This window comes from Cyprinus carpio, chromosome A9 (genome assembly GCF_018340385.1).
Source record: "Cyprinus carpio isolate SPL01 chromosome A9, ASM1834038v1, whole genome shotgun sequence".
Classification (NCBI taxonomy): domain Eukaryota; kingdom Metazoa; phylum Chordata; class Actinopteri; order Cypriniformes; family Cyprinidae; genus Cyprinus; species Cyprinus carpio.
This window is the reverse complement of record NC_056580.1, coordinates 14,044,821-14,069,263: the sequence shown is the minus strand read 5'-3', so window position 1 is coordinate 14,069,263 and position 24,443 is coordinate 14,044,821. Positions and strand designations below refer to the sequence as shown.

Here is a 24,443-nt window from a genome sequence, read left to right as displayed (position 1 = left end):
ATGTACATATAAGTAGATTTTTTATTTTTTTTTCAAAAGCAGAGGCTATTGTTATTGAGAGATTGGCTATTGTACCTCACGCTGAAGTTTGTGGTTTTCAGCTTTGAGTTCATCCTCCACCTTCTCTGCGTTTTCAGATGCGGCTTTGTAATGGGTCACCTGACCCTCGAGCCTTGTGACCTTCAACACGAGTTTCAATTAAAACCACTTCAAACGTTATTTCACTATTTCATATTTTTAAAAGGATAAAATGTGTTACAATTATTAGCAATAAAATATATTAAAGGAACTCACATTCTGTTCAAGTGCTGTGACTTCTTGCTCTGATTTGACGAGCTTAAATCTGAGGTCATTGATTTGTCTGTTGGCATCCCCTGAAATAAGGAACATTTACACATTTGTCAACATCTCAGGCTGTGGGTATTACTTACTCTGGCAATAAACTAAACCTATTAAAAATTATTAATAAACAATGTAATGAATATTGTGAGCTGAAGAATAGTTTCTAAAACTTTTGCCCTGAGGCTGACTGAGTGCAGGCAGTTTCTTACTCTGTATATCCATGATGTTGGAGTCAGCGCCGTTCTCCAGCACATCTCCCTCTGGACTAGATGCGTCCTCTGTACCATTCTTCTGTTTCTTCTGCTCAAGTTGATCTTTCAATCTCTTAACCTGAATAGAAAAAAAAAACCAGACAACCATGCTTGCAATGGCACAAAATAAGGACAAAGTCAATGTAAAGTACAGTAACTGCCAGAAACACACCTGCTCTATTAAGTTTTCCCTCTCATCAACCAGTTTCCGCAAGCGAATTTCTGAAAAGCAAGTTCAACAGATAGACAATTAGACAACAACCAATTTTTTTTTTTTTTTTTAAACAACTGAATATCTACTTCAGTATGATAACCACTTTAGGGTACATTCATACATTTTTAACAACCACAGTTAAACATCTAAAACATGTCTTTTGCAATTATAAAATATTACTTTCTCATGTTAAAACAAATTCCAAGGTTAGACAGGAAACATTTCACATAGCAGGGATGGGAGGAGCCAAATGTATGGAGCGGAGGAGTCAGGGCATGCAAAAAGTGAGGCTATCCTATGCTGGGATGTGAATGATGAGGGTGGGCAACATGCAGAAACTTCAGTGACATTAGAGGCTTCAGCCTCATGTAGTCAAATCTCTCAGCGTTCACTCAATCAGTACATCTATTACATGTCAGTGATTTTCATGATGTGAGCTTACTTGAGGTTATGCAATGAGTGCGTGACATACTATAATTCATGTCCTGAAAATTTAAACTTTCATGATTAAAAATAAATCAATGTTTTTTAAATTATTAAAAATAAGTCATTCTTATCTGAAGCAGTTTAATTACATTTCTTCTAACATTGCATAATAAAAACTTATCCAGACATCTGGAAAATTAAATTATGACTAAAAATTTCTGCTGTAACACAATCAATAAACAATAATGAAAAACATATATTTGCTTAAGTTTTATTTTTACATAAATGGTTCAGTTAACATACACTAGGTCTCAATGTCCCAACAGCATCTTCACCAACGAGAATAAAATAATTTCATTAGTTTTCAATCCCAACAAATTAATTGTAAAAACAAAATGTAACTACAAAGCTCCAGTCAAAATTTAGAGGAATGTTTAATAGGGGTTTACACACATTAATATATATATATATACATACATACATATATATATATATATATATATATATATATATATATATATATATATATATATATATATATTCACCACAGTTTTAAACAACATACCCATTTAAACCAAATACCTTACGGGTCCTTTGTAACTGAAAAGATTGTAATTAAGAAGCTGCTATGACTGCAGCACAGACAGAAAGCTGGTAATTTCCAAAAGAGAAACACATATTACTCATATGCTGTATAGCAGGGATCTCCAACCCTGCTCCTGGAGAGCTACCATCCTGCAGACTTCAGTTCCAACCCTGCTCCAACACACCTGTCTGTAATTATCAAGTAGCCCTGAACACCTTGATCTCCAGGACCAGGGTTGGAGACCTCTGCTGTATATGGTTGGGAATTGAAAATCAATTCCGTTTCCAGAATCTTAAAGGGATACTCCATCCCAAAATTAAAAATGTTGTCATCATTCACTTACCCCCATGTCGTTCCAAACCCGTAAAAGCTTTGTTCATCTTTGGAACACAATTTAAGATTTTTGAATGAAAACCGGTAGGCTTGAGACTGTCCCATAGACTGCCAAATAAATAACAGTATTAAGGTCCAGGAAAGTATGAAAAGCATCATCAGAATAGTCCATCTGCCATCAGTGATTCAACCGTAATGTATTCTGGGCTGTACGCAGGCGGCGTATGCTCTTCTGTGTCAGCCACGCTACGCTGGTACACTGTTTGCTTTCAAACCAAAGCGTAAATACACGTAAAAAACGTAACCTTGTGGTGCGGCTGATACAGAAGAGCATACGCCGCCTGCGTACAGCTCAGAATTGCCAAAATGGTGCTAAGCTGGTTTGGAGAGACACAGAGGAGAGGAATTGTTGAATAAAGTCGTTATTTTTGTTTTCTTCGTATACAAAAAGTATTTCCTGGACCTTGACAACTGTTATTTATTTGGCAGTCTATGGGACAGTCTCAAGCCTCCCTGTTTTTATCCAAAATATCTTAAATTGTGTTCCGAAGATGAACAAAGCTTTTACGTGTTTGGAACGACATGGGGGTTAGTGATTAATTACAAAAATTTTATTTTGCAATGGAGTAACCCTTTAAGATCAGGAATCGGATACTTATTGTCAAATTCAATTTTCGATTCTGCCTATCGATTCCTATTCGCTTTTTTTTTCATCTGCGAGGACCGGTGTTGAGCTGAACTCTATTATGCACCCCCACATTGAAATCGCTAACTGATTGCCTAATTCCAACCCCACCCCTAATCCTAACCCCTCCCCCACACCTACTCCTAAAGTTACCAATACTAGGGGATGCGTTATCTGGCAGTGTGCAAATTTCAGAACTAGGCCTACATCTGACCTAGCGATCTGCCAGGACCTTGCTCGCTAATCTAAGCACTCCAAAATTTGGCTACATTTGTGATCAGAAACCAAAAAAGCTATAATATCTTCGATAGCTAAACATTAAATACTGTTTGAACTAATTTCCAGTGTGCATTCAGTATCGTTAATCAGGTGTAAAACATTCATGCATAAAATATATTTGCTGAAACAGCTGCAGTGAGTGATAACTGGGCTTGACTGTAAGATCACTTCGGTTTTTTTAGGGTTCTTCAAAGCCTTTTTTGTGACGAATAGAACTATTGACCTCATGGCCTACATTTCTTGTCTCCACCTCTGAGATCAGATTAACTCCTTCACTGAGCGTCACATCTTCAGATGCCTGCCGATGCTCCTCAAATGCATCTTCTATAATTCCAGTAATATCATGCTGCTGATCATTAGGTCTGACTTCACTGTTGATTTGGCTGTCCTCTGTTAAACATCCTTCTTCTTCTGTTGTTGTTTGTGGGTTTTCTGTGTCTTGTCCATCATCTTTCTGCTCCTTTGGCTTTGATTCCTGATCTGCAAGTTCTAGATGTTCATCTTCTATAGTTTGGTCCTCATCAGTGACATTGCTTTGGTGTTCACTTCTTGGACATTTTCATTTAAAGGAGTAACTTCCTCTTTTGGCTGATCTAGAAAGTTTTTAGAGGGGCATCTGATGATTCTTCAAGATCCATTTCATCAAAATCAAATGATTCTCCTTCATCTTCCTCTTTCTCATCTTCTTCCTTAAGCTCCTGAGCAGCCACATCTGACTTTACCAGAAGTTCTTCTTCTCTTTAGGCAGGTGCACTTCAAGTGTAACCTGATTTTGGATTGATCTTTCCTCCTCATCTTTTTCTACATTGGGTTTTTGGTCAGTAGCATCTGACTCTCCAACTGATTCCTGAATTGCTTCATTGGAAGACAGGTGATCCTCATCCACAAACTAAACCTGGGTTTCAATTAAAGGAGTGTTGTCAACATGGCTTCCATCAAACACTATTTCAGTAGGCACTTTAAGGTTTTCTTCATCCAGTTCACTTTGTGTCTCAACCTCTTCCTAGTCCAGTTCTGCTCCAATAATGTCTTGAAGTTGGCTTTCCATTGGCTGGTGAACAGGTTGTTCCTGGATTCATCAATTATGTTTGCAGGGTTAGCAATAATATTGTTGGACAGATCATCTGAAAGCCAGATTCAGGGTAATCAAAATTTGAGATTGTTTTAGAAATTCCTGCTAAATCAGCTTTATCTGTAACAGAATTTTATCTTGAGCATCATCAGCATTTATATTTGTGCTTGTTGTTTTGATACCATCCAATTTACTGGTTCTTTTAACATCATGTAGGACATCTGTATTCATTGTTGTTTTGGATTTATCATTCCCTGAGGGATCCTGATGGTTTCCTTCTAGATCACCCTTCATATTTTGGTTTGGATTGTCTTCACTACATATTGTTTCATTCTTGTCATCTATCTTTCTGTCACTCTCTTGCTTTTCACTCTGTTTCTGCTTCTGCTTGTTTTTCTTCTTTTTATTTGAAGCACTGGCACCTTGGGTTTTAGCAAGCATCTCTGTCTGAGATGATTCTACAGGTTCCTCTTTGAGTTTATCATCAAGCACCGTCTCACCAGGTTTATCAGTTTCTTCATGGACTGAACCAGAGACCGACTCTGAAGGAGTTTTCTCTTTGATGACCTGACTACGTTTGACACATTCTCTCTCTTGTTGATCTGTCTCCAAATGTCCATCCTTGTGAACTTTGGAAAAAATATATATACAGTATATATGGTAATTCCTTTATATAGTCCAAAATGTCGGAAGAAAAACATTGCCATGCATCAATGGTACTAGGTTTAGCCTTGTTAATTTTTGTGCTGTTGAACATTCACAGGTTACTATCTTAAGGAGGCTATGAATCCAAAAAGTTAGAAAAAAAAGTAAACCAGTTTTGTATTATTGTCTTCTTTGAAGCTGTAAAACCAGCAAACAACATTCTCTTCTTTAATGAACTTTGTCTTGCTGCTCTCCCCGCTCTGTCCAAGCATGGCTGTATGGACAGGCATGTGGAGTGTTGCCCAGAACAGAACCATACCACCAACACTAACTGTATGCAATATTATTGTATTAAATATACTTGACGAAAGTGGTCCTGATTGAACAGGATTAGACGTGTAATCAATTTGTAGTAAAAAGGACAAAACAGTATTCATATGAGTCCATAGGTTGACAACAATTGGGCATTCCCAAAACATGTGGAGAAAGGTACCTGACAATACAGTGTTGCAGATATGGCAGTTATAGGTCGATTGCAGTTTCATTTTAAATCTCTTCTAAGGAGTTATGTATGCTCTTTGGATGACTTTGAAATGGATAAGACAATTAGCCAAGTTGTTCGAAATTAAGATTAGATTAGACCACACCCTCTCCCAGTCGACCGATAAATCAAAATCTGTTGAAAAAGGCAAGAGTTTTAGCATAAACTTTTAGATTGCATGGTATGAGTGATACTGGTCTGTAGATGGAACAATCTAACAGATCTTTACACTTTTTAAGAAGCAGTGTATTGTTGATCAGAAAATTTTTGTTTTTGTAAGTTTTGTAATACCCGGATCTTATTTTCTAATTGTGTAAATTGGCGGGTTTTCACTTTGGCAAGAGCAGAAGAAAAAGATATACAGATATCCACTGTTTTCTTTCAAATCAAAGTTAAATACACATAGAAACAGCGCATCATTGTGGCGCGGATGACACAGAAGAGCATACGCAGCATACAGTGATATGGAGAGACACAGAGGAGAATGTTGACAAAGGAATTGTTGAATAAAGTTGTTATTTTTGTTTTCTTCGCTTACAAAGTGTTCCTGTCACTTCATATAATCCAGATTGCACGTCTGATCTGATGGCAGATGGAGTATTCTGACCACGACTTTCATACCTTTTATGGACATTGACACTGTTATTTACCTGGCAGTCTATGGGACAGTCACAGGCCTCTCGGTTTTCATCCAAAATATCTTAAAAAGTGTTTTGAATACAAATGAAGCTTTTACGGGTTTGGAATGACATGGGGGTAAGTGATTAATGACAAAATTTTCATTTTGGGGTGGAGTATCCCTTTAATTTCGAGAAACTCCTTTATATGATCTTTTAGCAAATTAATGAATGTCTGATTATTTAGTAATGATGTGTTAAGATGCCATCTAGGGGCCTTGGTCTAAATGTTGGAAAGGTGAACATTGCATGACACTGCAGAGTGATCAGACAATAAAATTGGTAATATAGAGATGGAAGAGTTAGATGAAATTAGTGATGGGCTGAGAAATAAGTGATCTATCCTAGAGAAACTTGTATGTCAAGTCAAGTGTGCTTTATTGTAAATTTTTCCACATGTACAGTACATACATACAGAGAATTGAAATTGCGTTACTCTCAGACCCTTGGTGCATAGAGATAACACTAACAGTAGAACATTAAATACAGATAATAAACTATAAAGTACAACTATACAAATATACAAACAGGTCATATAAAAAGAAAGATAAGTATAGCAGCACAAGGCAGATGGTAGATAGAGTGCAAACCAGTAAAGTAAACAGTGCAGACATAATGATTGTAGTGCAAAAGAGCTTATTCACTCTGATTAAAGTGTCAAAAATCTCAGAGAGCAGTTCTTTATTTAAACTGACAGAAGAGGTGGTTGAATGAGGTCAGTTAACTGCTGAATGAGGTAGAGAGCAGACCAATGCTGTACAAAGTGTCTGGTGCATATCCCAGTGTGTTAGTGGGAGCTGGGGGCGGGGGGTAGGGACTGAGGTTCAGAGTTCAGTGGTGCATGGGGAAAAAGAGGGGGGGGCAAGGTCAGAAGGGAGTTCAGCTTCCTGACAGCCTGATGAATGAAGCTGTCCTTCAGTCTGCTGGTCCTGGCCTGGAGACTCCGCAGTATCCTCCCTGATGGCAGCAGACTGAAGAAGTTGTGTGACGGGTGAGTGGGATCACCTGCGATGCAGAGGGCTTTACGGGTGAGACAGGTACCATAAATGTCCTGGAGGAAGGGGAGGGAGACACCAATGATCTTCTCAGCTGCTCTCACTATGAGTTGAAGGGTCTTCAGGCAGGACGTGTTGCAGGCGCCAGACAGTGATGCAGCTCATCAGAATGCTCTCGATGGTGCCTCTGTAGAAGGTGCACATGATGGGGGCCGGGGCTCTGCATCTTCTCAGTTTGTGGAGGAAGTAGAGACGCTGCTGTGCTTTCTTGGCCAGTGCTGCAGTGTTTTCAGTCCAGGAGAGGTCCTCTGTGATGTGCACACCCAGGAACTTGGTGCTGCTCACTCTCTCCACAGACACACCACTGATGTTCAGAGGAGCATGCTGAGTGTGCACTCTCCTGAAGTTAACAACAATCTCCTTCGCCTTCTCCACGTTCAGAGAGAGACTGTTGTCTCTGCACCACCCGGCCAGATGGCTCACCTCGCCCCTGTAGTTTGTCTCATCTCTGTTGCTAATGAGACCCACCACAGTCATTTCATCCGCAAACTTAATGAAGAGTTTGGAGTTGTGTGACGGTGTGCAGTCGTGGGTCAGCAGAGTGAAGAGGAGGGGGCTCAGCACACATCCTTGGGGGGCCCCAGTGTTCAGTGTGATGGTGCTGGATGTGTTGCTGCCGACCCGTACTGCCTGAGGTCTTCCAGTCAGAAAGTCTAACAGCCAGTTGCATAGCGAAGTGTTGAGCCACAGCTGGACCAGTTTGTGAATGAGCTGTTGAGGGATGATTGTGTTGAATGCTGAACTGATTCAATTCAAGTTTATTTGCATAGCGCTTTTTACGATACAAATCATTGCAAAGCAACTTTACAGAAAATTAAGTTTCGACAATATTTAGTAGTAGCTTATCAGTGATGATTGTCAGTTTATGTGCATATGGCAGAAATGTTCGGAAACATCAATAAAAGAATAACAAACAAACAAATAAACAAATAAAAGATGTAAACAAACAGATGATTAACACTATTAACAACAATTATGCAATCAAACTTATAGCAAAATGTGGTAGTTCTGTATGTTGTCTCAGGGTTAGCATCATCTGAGGTCCTCTGAGGGGTTGGTATCATCTCTTCTCAGGTGTTCTGGATCCAGACTGGAGCTTGTGTAAATCCTAGTTACCACGGGATGTAAATCAAAACAGAGAAATAAATAGAGACATAATTAGCGTAGCTGCTGTTCCAGCCAAGTAAAATTAATTAGTTTAACCCAAGCTAAAGAATAATAATGCGCATTTGATCAGATATAACTGCAGTCCAAAATTATGAGATGCATTATTTGAATGCTTGGCCAAAGAGGTGTGTTTTTAATCTAGATTTATACAGAGAAAGTGTGTCTGAACCCCGAACATTATCAGGAAGGCTATTCCAGAGTTTGGGAGCCAAATGCGAAAATAAGCTCTACCTCCTTTAGTGGACTTTGCTTTCCTAGGTGCTACCAAAAGTCCAGCGTTTTGAACCTTAGGGATCGTGATGGATTGTAGTGTGGTAGAAGACTAGTTAGGTACGCAGGAGCTAAACCATTAAGGACCTTATAAGTAAATAATAATATTTTATAACTGATACGGAACTTAATAGGTAGCCAGTGCAGACACTGTAAGATTGGGGTAATATGATCATATTTTCTTGACCTGGTAAGGACTGGTATGAGTCTTTTTTCTCTAGATGTGTGAGTGCTGAGTGGAGGGTAGTTGAGATGGCGGCATCGGTCAAGCGGTTGGACAGATATGCAAACTGGAAGGGGACCAGGGAGGGGGGGGGGCAGACTTGATGTGTTGCATGACTAGCCATTCAAAGCACTTCATGAGAATAGGGGGAAGTGCAACTGGACGGTAGTCATTGAAGCAGGATGGAGACAGCTTCTTCGGGACTGGGATGATGGTGGTAGCTTTGATGCATGTGGGGACAATGGCCTGATTAAGCGAGATGTTAAAAATGTCTGTGAAGACATCAGTGAGTTCCGCTGCACAGTCTCTCAGTACACGCCCATTAATGTTGTCAGGACCCAGAGCTTTGCGTGTGTTGATCCTGCTGAGGGATCTCCTCATGCTGTCTGGGGTCAGCGTCATCACCTGGTCACTGGGAGGAGGTGGAGTCTTCTGTTCAGTGGAGCTGTTTTGTGCCTCAAAGCGAGCGAAGAAGCCGTTCAGCTCGTTCAGCAGGGAAATGGTGCTGTCACAGGTCCGCGGTGGGGGCTTGTAGTCCATGATGGTCTGTATCCCCTGCCACAGGCTCCGAGTGTCTCTGCTGTCGCTGAATCGATGGGCTATTCTCCTGGAGTACTGTCTCTAAGCCTCTCTGATGCCACGGGACAGGTTGGCCCTGGCTGTCCTCAGGCCCACCTCATCTCCAGTTCTGAAGGCAGCGTTCCGCGTCTTCAGGGGTCTGTAGACCTTCTCTGTCATCCACGGCTTCTGGTTGGCCCAGACAGTGATGGCCTTTATGACTGTTACATCAATAATACCCTTGTTGATGTAGGCAGTGACAGTCTCTGAGTACTCTTGGAGGTCTGTATGCAGGCATTAGCATGACAGTGGGAACACACTCTTTAAGTCTGCATGGTTGAAATCCCCAGCCAAGATGAAAAAAGCTTCAGGGTGGGCTGTCTGCTGCTCACTGATGTGCTGGTACAGTTCATTCAGTGCCTCACTCCTGTTGTTGTTGGAGCTGGGGGGAACGTAAACAGCAACGAGCAGTATGGCTGAATATACCCTTGGCAGATAGAATGACCTGCACTTAATAATCATAAACTCCACCAGGGGCGAGCAGTGTTTGCAGACCACAACAGCATCGCAGCACCACGCATCATTGATGTAAACACAAAGCCCGCCGCCGGTTGATTTACCTCCCGCGACGAGAGCTCTGTCCGCTCGATAGCACGTCAGCTGATCGAGCTTGATAGCGCAGTCTGGAACACTGTCATTGAGCCATTTTTCTGTGAACACAAAAACACAACAGTCTCTTACAGTCCTCTGAATTGAGCGTAGTAATCGGATGTAGTTCAGTTTATTGTTCAAAGAGCGTACGTTAGCCAGTACGATGGTGGGGATAGCTGGCTTGTGAGGGTTAGCCGTTAGCCTAGCCCGGATACCTTCGTGCTTACCCCTCTTCTGCTTCCTCACGCCGCTTGTGGCACCTTCGCTTTGGGCGAGATGCAGCAGTGGGGGTCAGTGATGGTGAAGGCCTCCGGAGCAGACCGAGATGCTGCAGCTCTTCAGCGTGCACGGAGTTTAACTCTAAAAAAGTGGTTCTGCCGACATCGAGCAGAAACCCCCGGCTGTATGCGCGCTTAAATACAGGTGGAACACGATGAAGATGTACAAAAATACTGCGACTCACAAGACAAAAAACACGAAAACAACGTTCTGACAGGAGAGAGAGAAGCTGCTGCATGTGGATGCGCCGCCATTACTCTAAAAACTCTATTAGAAAAAAAGTGAAGTCCTTAAATGTAGTATTCTGGATTCTCGAAAGATCTATTATATTAAGTTCCATGATAAATTAATTCAATAACTTAGAGGATGGGTTAGCTGTAGTATCAAGGTGAGATTTATCCAGTGCAGGATTTAAGACAGCATTAAAATCACCACCCATCACTAAAGGACAATCAATCTGCTCAAGTAATATATTGAAAATATTTGTGAAAAATGCACTGTCTGCCTCATTCAGGCAGTAAATGGAGACCAATCCTAACCATTATGTACTTCACAACATATAAAAACAAATCTACCTTCATCATTCTCAGTATGTTCAATAGTTAAATGTAACCTCCTATTGACTAAGGGCACAGGGCAAAGGAAATCTTTTTACGGTGCAAATATTCTAATATATGGGTACGCTTATAGGCCATTCACGTTCAGTGATAATATATTTAGAACATGCATTGTGTGCTAAGTGAAGAAACACAAAAGCAATGCCATACTGCCAGTAATATGTAGACGTTAGTATGTATCCTAGATACCAATCCACCTAGATGCAGAATTCTTTTAAAAGGAAAGCATAATAAATACAAGTATTGGTGTCTGTTGAAGGGCATAGAAAAAAAAAAAACAAGAAAAAGGAATAATAAACAACTATGTACATAAGCCAAAGCACATTACCAAGAGTGTAGGTCTGCATAAACAAAAGAAACAAATGTTGATGCGTGACCAGTCCGCTTCAACGCAAGACATGTCCCAAAAAGGCCCACTAAGCCAAAACCGTAATGATCGAACCTGCTCTCCATTAGCCCGAATTGGTAAATTATTTACCAGCCAGCGGACAAGCATACAGGACAAGGGCAAGATTCCAAAGAGAGATTAACAACTGTTCATGGCCATCTTGTTTTTGTTCTCTTCAGGGCATTTAGTATCACCACAGACCTCTTCGTTGATTTTCCCTCATCGAGCTGAAAGGATGGAGACGGTAGCCGTAGCCAACAACATTGTAAGTAGCCTAACTAAAATAGTCTTGGCACATATATGACCTTTAAATCAACAGAAAGTCATACCTTATTTTCTTGTTAAATGTTCAATTTGTCTTAAATATTAAATAACACAAATATTTAAATTGAAATAATTTTAAACTAAGGTAAGGATTGCAATGTGGGGTTTGATCTTATCAGTTGCTTAAAAAAAGTGTTATCTGGATTAGAATGATGTAGATTTGGAAATCCCATGTTTTGCTATCCAGCATCAGGTAAGGTATTTTACAATTGTGCTGTTTTTTCTTCTCAAAGCAACATTGAACTGGATTGGATTGGTTCCTCCTCACAACACAACATGCAAAAGTTAGAAACTATTTATATATATATATATGTAACCAGGGGAAGGAAAAGATCTTACATGTAAATGTGTAATTGGGATCAATGTCATACAGTACTAGTAATGTGTAAACCTGTTCAATTCTGTTAAATTATGACGCTGGCCCTTTAAGATTTCGGTGGGTGAGATCTCATTCGCGAGTCAGTCTCGTGAGAGTTAGAGCTGAAGTAGTGCGGTTAACAGAGTGTGTATTGCATCATCAGTGCTTTGGAAATATACAACTAATATTAGGATAAAACACCAAAAGGGTGAAAAATATTCAGTTGTATTAGCCCAATATTGACTTGGTGAAAAAGTGCATCGATGTGATTGAGTTGTGATGTATGACAATTGATGACAAATGATCGTGATCCATGTGAAGTGTTTCTCCTCGTGTCAAAAACACGATTTGTTGACTAATCATAAAGCGTAAGTTTGTTTTATTTACTTACCTGTTCTGTAATGAGTAATATGTGTCTAATTGTTTATTGTGTAACCGTTAAGTGATACATTTCTTGTTAAATACAGAGGGGAGAAAGAAAAGTGCTTTATAGGCCATCTGTGAGATCCAAATTGTGTTCATCAGTACAGAGTGAGTTGATTATTTCTTTGATATGGAAGTTTTCTGTACATTTCATGCAAGTATTGTGAAATGTGTAACTTTGACATGCACGTTGAATTGTGTATCGTTTGTATTTTCAGAGAGTCTAAAGTCCACTACCGTTGTTTTTTTGTTATTCTAAAAAAGCCACATTTATGTATTTTTGCTTTGTTTTTGTGCTTTTGCAAAATTCATAGATTTAACAGGGGAAGCTAATTCCAGTTTTTTTTGTCTTTTACATTTATTTTTGTCCTGCTCTGGTTTCTAAAACATTTTCAACCCCAAAAAGCCAAAGCTATTGTTAATGCTGTGTCCCTATGGTCACAGTCGGAAATAAAAGACCCTTAATTTAAGTTTGCCTGTGTTTTGGACCTTTCATTCTTTTGAAAGCAAGCGGTCAGCCGGCAACACTTTTTGGTACCAGGAGTGGGGTCTCCTTGTTAGCATTTGGGGTTTTATTTGGGTTTGTGGCATACTTATATACAACGGTAGTGGTGAAGAGGAGTTTAGAGCCATCACCAAGAGTGTCTACAACGAGTGGTGTGGCGTGTCTGGAGAGACGTTGAGGGAGCAAGGCATTGGTGTTCTGAGGCAGGAGGGCGCTCACGCTGTCATAAAGGTTGTGCGATCTGAGCCAGAGACTGCATCGGAACATGGACCAGGACGAGGACCAAAGTGTGCTCAACGCTCAAGCCGGACCTAGCCACAATGTGGATGGAGCAGAGTCTGTGGACTATGGTGATGCAGGTAACCCGGTGGCACAGCTCCAGTCACAGATTTTGGAGCTGGGTCAAAAACATGACCAAGTACTGTCTGCTCTTTCCAACATGAGTAATGCTAATACCAGATCTTATGTATACATTCCACGTGAGCGACAAATTGTTCCTTTCAGTGGTGACTGTTGTAAAGATAACCAAACTGTAGACGAGTTTATTGATGAAATTGAACGTGTCATTCGAGTCCGTGGTTTAAACAGTGAGGATCAGGTAGACTTTATTCTTTCTCATTTGAGAGGTTCAGCCTTGGATGAGATTAGGCTGTGTATGGGGGGAGAGATAAAACAACCTCAGGAGCTGTTTTCTTATTTAAGGGGAGCTTTTAGAGAAAGACGCACAACACCACAGCTGTTACATGCATTTTATTCACGCAGACAATCAGATGGGGAAGATTTTCGCGACTTTTCCCATGCTTTGTCTCAACTTTTAAATGCTGCTCTCCAACAGTCCTGTCATGTTGTGTCTGACCCACAGCTAGCTCTCAGAGACCAGTTCATTGAAGGGGTGCGAGACTCTACCCTTCGTAGGGAACTGCGCAGGTTTGTGAGAGAGCGGCCACACTGTACGTTGTTTGACATCCGTGATGAGGCTATGATGTGGTGCATGGAAGACAAACCTCGCAGTGCCAACGTTGCTCGAAGTAGGAAAATTGTGGGTGCAGGGCCGGTTGAGATGTCAGAGCAGGACAACTCGGGTGGTACAGTGCCCACTGAGCTAGCTGTAACTCTGCAGGAAGTGGTTAAAGTTATCACTCAGCAAGGCAAAGCTATTGGTGAGCTTACCAGTGCAGTACGTGAACTTACCATGCAGAAAGCCAATGTTGTTCCTGACAAGAGCACAAAACCCAAATTCAGGCCAAGGTATACCGACGATGGTCAGCCAATCTGCCTAAGATGTGAAGGAATAGGACACTTAGCTCGAAACTGCACAGCATCACATGCCTCAAAAGCTGCGTCCAGTTCTGCCTCAATGTCTGCGGTACCGGGAAACGGTGTCCCTCCATTGCAGTGAGCCGAGTAATGCGAGGTAAGCCTGAAGGCTCAAACAGTAACCCATTGACTAAGGAAAGGTTTCTTGAGCGTGCAATAGGCACATGTCCCGAGGTCAATATCTGTATTGGTGGTGAGCCTGCTCGTTGTTTATTGGACACGGGAAGTAACGTGAGCACACTTACTGAAAGTTTTTTCAGAGAGCACCTCCATGGTGAGGATCAAGATATTCACTGTACAGCTAAGTGGCTAAAGATAACAGCAGCCAACAAGCTACCTTTACCATACCTTGGATATGTGGAACTAGATATCAAAGTTATGGGACTGACCATACTGGAATGTGGATTTCTAATAGTAAGAGATGAGGGTGGTCCAGAGTCCGACTCGACCCCACCGGGCATAATAGGAATGAATATAGCTCAGAGATGCAGACAGCTTGTTCTTTCTGAGTTTGATAACACTCTGGGGGGTCAATTGGACTCTGTTTGGAGGGAAGCTTTCCAGCGAGTACAGGAGGCGGAGCTCATTGGAAAGGTGTCAATCGCCAGAGTAAGTGGCAAACGCAAAGCATATGTACCTGCTGCCTCTGTTGCCATGGTCTATGTCAGAGTTCACAAGAGACCAGCAGACAATGATGCTTGGGCATTGTTAGAGCCAGGGAACAGATCCTTGCCTGGTGAGTTGGTCCCAGTTCCGACCTTAGTGCCCCCTCATAGTCATGTTTTTCCAGTTCAGTTGGTCAATTTTTCATCGGATGATGTTTGGTTGCTTCCCAAGACTCCGGTGGGTGTACTTAGCCATTGTCAATGCGTGGAGAGTAACCCCTGTGAAGTGAGGTTTCATCGTATGTCAGCTGATCAAGAAGACATGTCCGATGATCGAGAAGTTAGACAAGAGCCTGACAGTGACATGAGACACCTGCTAGATAGACTACGGATAGGAGGTACGTCAGAGCAACAGGTAGAGCTAGTTGAACTTTTGAGGAGATATGCTGATGTGTTTGCCGTCTGTGAAGAGGATCTTGGGTACACAGACAGGGTGAAGCATGAGATTTCTTTAGTAGATGATACTCCAGTTGCCCAACCATACAGACGCATACCTCCAAACCAGGTTGAAGAAGTTAGGGAACATATTTCCAAGTTGCTCAGAAAAGGTGTCATACATGAGAGTTCTAGTTCTTATGCCTCACCAATTGTGCTGGTGCGCAAGACTGATGGGAGTCTCAGACTTTGTGTGGACTATAGGAAATTAAATGCTAAGACCAGGCGTGATGCTTTCCCGTTGCCACGCATAGATGAGAGTCTGGATGCCTTGGGAGGAGCAGAGATTTTTTCAACAATAGACCTTGCCAGTGGCTATCATCAAGTTGCTGTGCATGAGAAAGACCGGCACAAGACCGCATTTGTAACTCCGTTTGGGCTATATGAGTATTGCCGTATGCCTTTCGGGCTTTGCAATGCGCCTGCAACTTTCCAGCGCCTCATGCAGTCTATCATGAGTGACCTGGTGTTTCACATCGCCCTTGTCTACCTAGATGACTTGCTAGTGTACTCGTCTACCTTCACAGATCATCTAGAGAGACTGGAAACGGTGTTCAAAAGGCTGAAAGATACTGGGCTAAAAGTCAAGGTGGAGAAGTGCCACTTTTTGCAGCCGGAGGTCAGGTTTCTTGGACATCAAGTCTCAGCTCAGGGAGTGAGCGCGGACCCGGACAAAGTAAGTGCGGTAGAGCAGTGGCCCACACCTAGCACCCTTAAAGATCTCAGATCATTCCTGGGTTTCTGCAGTTACTACCGAAGATTTATAGAGGGTTTTTCCCAGGTTGCTGGTCCGCTACATGACGTAGTCAATGCTTGTCTTCGAGGGGATAGTACTTGCAGGACAGATCAGCGGTTTAAAGACTCTTGGTCTCCCCTTTGTCAGTCAGCCTTTGTGCAGCTCAAAGAAAAGTTGACTAGTGCACCAACCTTGGGATATGCTGATTTCACCCTCCCGTTTGTTTTGGAAACAGACGCTAGCAAGCTTGGGTTGGGTGCCGTCTTATACCAGCATCAGAAAGGGAAAAAGAGTGTGATAGCATATGCAAGCAGGAGGCTACGTGGCCCGGAGCGGAATGATCGTAATTATAGCAGTATGAAGTTGGAGCTGCTGGCCCTTAAGTGGGCGGTGACAGAAAAATTCCGGAGTTACCTGTTGGGATCACAGTTCACCATCATCACTGACAACAACCCCCTCTGTCACCTTACAACTGCCAAGCTAGGGGCCATTGAGCAGCGATGGGCAGCTCAACTTGCTGTCTTCAATTTCGATGTGAAGTACCGTCCTGGGCGATGCAACACATCAGCAGATGCACTCTCGAGAAGACCAGGATTGGAGGAGGTGGAGCCTGAAAGTGAGGACATAGAGTATGATGACTGTGTCGCCATCTGTAACTCACTTAGAACCGGAACGGCCTTAGGGCCTGATCTGGTGACCGCAGGGATTGAATGTGGCAAAGTTTGGCAGATGCAAGCATCCACTGCAGATGAAGACAGTGTTGACTGTGAGAATACACCTACCTTGCCGGGATACCCAAAAGCAGACCTCCGCCAGTTTCAGGAGACCGATCCGACTCTCCATGTCTTCAGAAAGTTCTGGAGCAGGAAAAGAAAGCCCACTTACCAGGAGAGAATGGAGTTGTCCAAACCTGTGCTGTCCCTATTGAAACAGTGGAAGAAAATCAAGGAGAAAGAAGGTCTTCTGTATCGTGTAGTCGAAGATGTTCACAATGGGGAGTGCCACCAGATACTGTTACCTACATGCTTGACTGAGCAGGTTCTGAGAAGCGTCCATGATCAGTTGGGGCATCAAGGCATAGAACGAACCATGAGCTTGTTAAAACCGAGGTGTTTTTGGGGGGGTATGTACGAGGATGTGGAAAAGTGGGTGAAAAATTGTCAGCGGTGTGTGTTGGCAAAGATGCCGCAGCCTAAAATCCAAGCACCCTGGACACCATTCTTAGCTTCCCAACCACTGGAAGTTGTTGCAGTAGATTTTACCACTCTAGAGCCAGCTACAGATGGCCGTGAAAATGTCCTTGTGGTGACGGATGTATTCACCAAATTTAGTCAGGCATTCCCTACCCGTGACCAAAAGGCAGAAACTACTGCTAAGATCCTCCTAAAAGAATGGTTTTTAAAGTATGGAGTGCCACAACGCCTGCATTCGGACCAGGGTAGAAATTTCGAGAGCGCCGTCATTGCTGAGCTTTGCAAGCTTTACGGAGTAAAGAAAACTCGCACCACACCACATCACCCTCAAGGAAACCCACATTGTGAGAGGTTCAACAGAACTCTCCATGATCTCCTACGAACGCTCCCACCAGAGAAAAAACGCAAGTGGACAGAGCACCTAGCAGAACTTGTGTATGCCTATAATGTGACACCACATTCCTCCACAGGCTATTCACCCTACCATTTGCTATTTGGCATTCAACCCCATCTTCCGATCGATGCTTTGCTGGGCCAAGAACCAGATGCGGTCTCGGGGCAAGACTGGCTAAATGTACACAAGGAAAGACTCCTGGATGCACATGTCAGGGCAAAGGAGTATGCGGAGAGAAAAGCGGCAGACAGGGTGGCACAGCAAGAGAACAAAGTGTATTGCCCAGAAGTGGAGGTTGGACAGTGTGTGTTCCTGCGCCATCGACCCCCCGGGAGAAATAAAATCCAAGACGCCTGGTCATCTGCAGTGTATAAAGTCATAGAAGTCCAAGGATCGACGTATGCGGTAGAGCCTATAGAAGGAGGACCAATAAGAAGGGTACATCGATCCAACCTCAGACCTTACATGGATAAGGTTCCGGTGCCAGCACCAAGGATTCGGAAACCATCTGTTAATGATATACCTACCCCAGTTTCGGAGGTGGAGATGCCATCACTGAATGTAGAGTGTGTGTTGGTGGAGGAAGTCCGATGCCCAAGGGAAGTACCAGTGCTTGAGCCAACAATGAAAGTACAAGAAACACCAGTTGTTGAACCTAGTAGCAGTACTGGAGATCAGAGGGGGGAAATTGATGAGGCTCTTCATGAAACTCTGGAAGTAGAGCCTGAGTCTGTTGAATTGGAGCAAGAAGATATTGACTTGCCTCTCGAAGCATCTGTGTTGAAACCTGTACCCGCACCTAGAAAGAAAAAAGGAAATAGCACTCCGTTAAAGATACCATGTCCTGAGCCACGTAAGACACAGAGAGTAACAGCTGGGGTACACAGTAATCTAAATAGATTACCTAAATCAGCTTGTAATTCTATGACTTTGAGCCCTGATGTGCTTTCCCAGGTGTTGGCGGGTATGGTTCTTTATACCTCAGGAAGACTCCAGGGGGTGCTTGAGGAATAAACAGTGTTAGTAGTCACCGAGGACGTTGACTATAAGCAGGGGAGAGTGTAACCAGGGGAAGGAAAAGATCTTACATGTAAATGTGTAATTGGGATCAATGTCATACAGTACTAGTAATGTGTAAATGATGTATACAGATACCTGTTCAATTCTGTTAAATTATGACGCTGGCCCTTTAAGATTTCGGTGGGTGAGATCTCATTCGCGAGTCAGTCTCGTGAGAGTTAGAGCTGAAGTAGTGCGGTTAACAGAGTGTGTATTGCATCATCAGTGCTTTGGAAATATACAACTAATATTAGGATAAAACACCAAAAGGGTGAAAAATATTCAGTTGTATTAGCCCAATATTGACTTGGTGAAAAGTGCATCGATGTGATTGAGTTGTGATGTATGACAATTGATGACAAATGATCGTGATCCATGTGAAGTGTTTCTCCTCGTGTCAAAAACACGATTTGTTGACTAATCATAAAGCGTAAGTTTGTTTTATTTACTTACCTGTTCTGTAATGAGTAATATGTGTCTAATTGTTTATTGTGTAACCGTTAAGTGATACATTTCTTGTTAAATACAGAGGGGAGAAAGAAAAGTGCTTTATGGGCCATCTGTGAGATCCAAATTGTGTTCATCAGTACAGAGTGAGTTGATTTATTTCTTTGATATGGAAGTTTTCTGTACATTTCATGCAAGTATTGCGAAATGTGTAACTTTGACATGCACGTTGAATTGTGTATCGTTTGTATTTTCAGAGAGTCTAAAGTCCACTACCGTTGTTTTTTTTTGTTATCCTAAAAAAGCCACATTTATGTATTTTTGCTTTGTTTTTGTGCTTTTGCAAAATTCATAGATTTAACAGGGGAAGCTAATTCCATATATTTTTTTTTTTGTCTTTTACATTTATACAGGTGCATTTTTGTCCTGCTCTGGTTTAAGTCTAAAACATTTTCAACAAAAAAACCAATTCCCAAAAAGCCAAAGCTATTGTTAATGCTGTGTCAAGCTTCAAGAATTTGAGTGAACTTCACAAGGAATGGACTGAGGCTGGGGTCAAGCCATCAAGAGCCACCACACACAGATGTGTCAAGGAATTTGGCTACAGTTGTCGTATTCCTCTTGTTAAGCCACTCCTGAACCACAGATAATGCCAGAGGCGTCTTACCTGTACTAAGGAGAAGAAGAACTGGACTGCTGCCCAGTGGTCCAAAGTCCTCTATTCAGATGAGAGCAAGTTTTGTATTTCATTTGGAAACCAAGGTCCTAGAGTCTGGAAGGAAGGGTGGAGAAGCTCATAGCCCACGTTGCTTGAAGTCCAGTGTTAAGTTTCCACAGTCTGTGATGATTTTGGGGTGCAGTGTCATCTGCTGGTGTTGGTCCATTGTGTTTTTTTTGACCAAAGTCACTGCACCCGTTTACCAAGAAATTTTGGAGCACTTCATGCTTCCTTCTGCTGACCAGCTTTTTGAAGATGCTGATTTCATTTTCCAGCAGGATTTGGCACCTGCCTAAACTGCCAAAAGCACCTGTTGGTTAAATAACCATGGTGTTGGTGTGCTTGACTGGCCAGCAAACTCACCAGACCTGAACCCTATAGAGAATCTATGGGGTATTGTCAAGAGGAAAATGAGAAACAAGAGACCAAAAAATCCAGATTAGCTGAAGGCCACTGTCAAAAAAACCTGGGCTTCTATACCACCTCAGCAGTGTCACAAACTGATCACCTCCATGCCACACCAAATTGAGGCAGTAATTAAAGCAAAAGGAGCTTGAACCATGAACAGAACAGTAAATGAACATACTTTCCAGAAGGCCAACAATTCACTAAAAATGTTTTTTTTATTTTTTTTATTGGTCTTATGAAGTACTCTAATTTGTTGAGATAGAGAATTGGTGGGTTTTTGTTAAATGTGAGCCAAAATCATCACAATTAAAAGAACCAAAGACTTAAACTACTTCAGTCTGTGTGCACTGAATGTATTTAATACACGAGTTTCACAATTTGAGTTGAATTACTAAAATAAATGAACATTTCCACGACATTCTAATTTATTGAGATGCACCTGTGTATATAGTATATATATAGTTATATATTATATATAATATATATATATATAATATATATATATATATATATATATCTATATTACTTCTACTTTTCTGTTAAAACTTTTCTGTACTCAAAGGCTTAATTGGTAACCTAATATATACTCTGTCTACTTTATTGCTGTATAACAAATGAAGCACAAAGTAAGTGTAAATGAGATGCAAATCTTGCATTATTTGACCAGTTTTACAGTTTTATTACATTTTGTTCCTGAAATCAACCCTGTATACACCATTCTGTTAGGACCAGGATAATCCTGATTTTTTTTTTTTTTTTATTTGGGATCAAAAGTATCCTAATCTTACTACAAAGTTAGAACAACACATAATGGAAGTTTAATCCAGATCAAAACCAATGACTGGATTACATGATCTGATCCATTTTCCTTTTTTTCTCCTTTTTTTCCTTTTCTTTCTTTTTTTTACAACCCATTTTCAAGAATCAAGCCAATCTGATGGCTGAAATCTGATAAATTTTCTTTTCGAACAACTAGGCCCAGATTGCTTTGGAACATCAGCAACTACATTACATTATAAAAGTAATTTCTGCTAAATCTGCTTGTCCACCTTTGTGTTTCAGGACCTTTATGGCATTTAGAACCTCCACTGGAAAGTCAGCCACTGGATTGACACTGTACTGAACCACAGATTTTCTACATTTGCTCTCCTTCACATTAAGTTTCTCAACATCTCTTTAAACAAAATCACAAACTTCACCAAATCCACTTTTAGTACCATCAGAACATTCCAAGATGAACACAACACAAAAATTTCCAAACTCCGCCCCCTGTTAACCCTCCCAGATGCAGAGAACTTGTCCATGCCTTTATCTCCTCAAGGCTGCACTACTGCAATGGATTTTTTGTTGGGATTCCTGCTAAGGACATACAAAAGTTACAATACATTCAAAATAGCGCTGCTAGAATCATAATTAAAGTAAGGAAATTGAACATATCACCTCCCATCCTAAATCACTCCATTGGCTCCCTGTTTTCTTCCTAGATCGAAAATAAAATCCCACCTTTGTATCTTCAAGATCTGATTAGCTTACAACTCTCAAAATCGTACTCTCAGATGGGCCTTATTGAGGATTGTCAATCTTTTAAGTTTGCCTGTGTTTTGGACCTTTCATTCTTTTGAAAGCAAGCGGTCAGCCGGCGACATATATATATATATATATATAGAGGCTACAAATGAATGATAATTGTATTGTTAGCTGTTTTGGGTATTATATACAGGTGCATCTCAATAAATTAGAATGCACACAGACTGAAGTAGTTTAAGTCTTTGGTTCTTTTAACTGTGATGATTTTGGCTCACATTTAACAAAAACCCACCAATTCTCAACAAATTAGAATATGGTGACATGCCAATCAGCTAATCAACTCAAAACACCTGCAAAGGTTTCCTGAGCCTTCAAAAATGGTCCCTCAGTTTGGTTCACTAGGTTACACAATCATGGGGAAGACTGCTGATCTGACAGTTGTCCAGAAGACAATCATTGACACCCTTCACAAGGAGGGTAAGCCACAAACATCCATTGCCAATGAAGCTGGCTGTTCACAGAGTGCTGTATCCAAGCATGTTAACAGAAAATTGAGTGGAAGGAAAAAGTGTGGAAGAAAAAGATCCACAACCAACTGAGAGAACCGCAGCCTTATGAGGATTGTCAAGCAAAACCAATTCAAGAATTTGAGTGAACTTCACAAGGAATGGACTGAGGCTGGGGTCAAGCCATCAAGAGCCACCACACACAGATGTGTCAAGGAATTTGGCTACAGTTGTCGTATTCCTCTTGTTAAGCCCACTCCTGAACCACCGATATGCCAGAGGCGTCTTACCTGTACTAAGGAGAAGAAGAACTGGACTGCTGCCCAGTGGTCCAAAGTCCTCTATTCAGATGAGAGCAAGTTTTGTATTTCATTTGGAAACCAAGGTCCTAGAGTCTGGAAGGAAGGGTGGAGAAGCTCATAGCCCACGTTGCTTGAAGTCCAGTGTTAAGTTTCCACAGTCTGTGATGATTTGGGGTGCAGTGTGATCTGCTGGTGTTGGTCCATTGTGTTTTTTTGAAAACCAAAGTCACTTCACCCGTTTTACCAAGAAATTTTGGAGCACTTCATGCTTCCTTCTGCTGACCAGCTTTTTGAAGATGCTGATTTCATTTTCCAGCAGGATTTGGCACACTGCCTAAACTGCCAAAAGCACCTGTTGGTTAAATAACCATGGTGTTGGTGTGCTTGACTGGCCAGCAAACTCACCAGACCTGAACCCTATAGGAGAATCTATGGGGTATTGTCAGAGGAAAATGAGAAACAGAGACCAAAAAAATCCAGATTAGCTGAAGGCCACTGTCAAAAAAACCTGGGCTTCTATACCACCTCAGCAGTGTCACAAACTGATCACCTCCATGCCACACCAAATTGAGGCAGTAATTAAAGCAAAAGGAGCTTGAACCATGAACAGAACAGTAAATGACATACTTTTCCAGAAGGCCAACAATTCACTAAAAATGTTTTTTTTTTTTTTTTTTATTGGTCTTATGAAGTACTCCTAAAATTTGTTGAGATAGAGAATTGGTGGGTTTTTTTGTTAAATGTGAGCCTTGGTGGGGTTTTGTTAAATGTGAGCTGAAATCATCAACAATTCATCACAATTCCTGAATGTATTTAATACACGAGTTTCACAATTTGAGTTGAATTACTAAATAAATGAACATTTCCACGACATTCTAATTTATTGAGATCCACCTGTGTATATATATTATATATATATATATATATATATATATATATATAAATATATATATATATATATATATATATATATATATATATATTACTTCTACTTTTCTGTTAAAACTTTTCTGTACTCAAAGGCTTAATTGGTAACCTAATATATACTCTGTCTTACTTTATTGCTGTATAACACAATGAAGCACAAAGTAAGTGTAACTGAGATCAAAGCTTGCATTATTTGACCAGTTTTACAGTTTTTATTACATTTTGTTCCTGAAACTCAACCCTGTATACACCATTCTGTTAGGACCAGATAATCCTGAGTTTTTTTTTTTTTTTTTTTATTTGGGATCAAAAGTATCCTAATCTTACTACAAAGTTAGAACAACACATAATGGAAGTTTAATCCGTAGATCAAAACCAATGACTGGATTACATGATCTGATCCATGTTTCCTTTTTTTTCTCCTTTTTTTTTTCCTTTTCCTTTCTTTTTTTTTTTACAACCCATTTTCAAGAATCAAGCCAATCTGATGGCTGAAATCTGATAAATTTTCTTTTCGAACAACTAGGCCCAGATTGCTTTGGGAACATTCAGCAACTACATTACATTATAAAAGTAATTTCTGCTAAATCTGCTTGTCCACCTTTGTGTTTCAGGACCTTTATGGCATTTTAGAACCTCCACTGGAAAGTCAGCCACTGGATTGACACTGTACTGAACCACAGATTTTCTACATTTGCTCTCCTTCACATTAAGTTTTCTCAATCGCTCTTTAAACAAATCACAAACTTCACCAAATCCACTTTTAGTACCATCAGAACATTCCAAGCATGAACACAACACAGGGTAGAAAAATTTCCAAACTCCGCCCCCTGTTAACCCTCCCAGATGCAGAGAACTTGTCCATGCCTTTATCTCCTCAAGGCTGCACTACTGCAATGGATTTTTTGTTGGGATTCCTGCTAAGGACATACAAAAGTTA

At 41.1% G+C, this 24,443-nt stretch overlaps 1 pseudogene; it reads right to left on the bottom strand.

Moving 5' to 3' along the window:
* The window catches only part of LOC109093629, a 34,673-nt pseudogene that overhangs the window by 1,202 nt on the left and 9,028 nt on the right, over nucleotides 1–24,443 (bottom strand).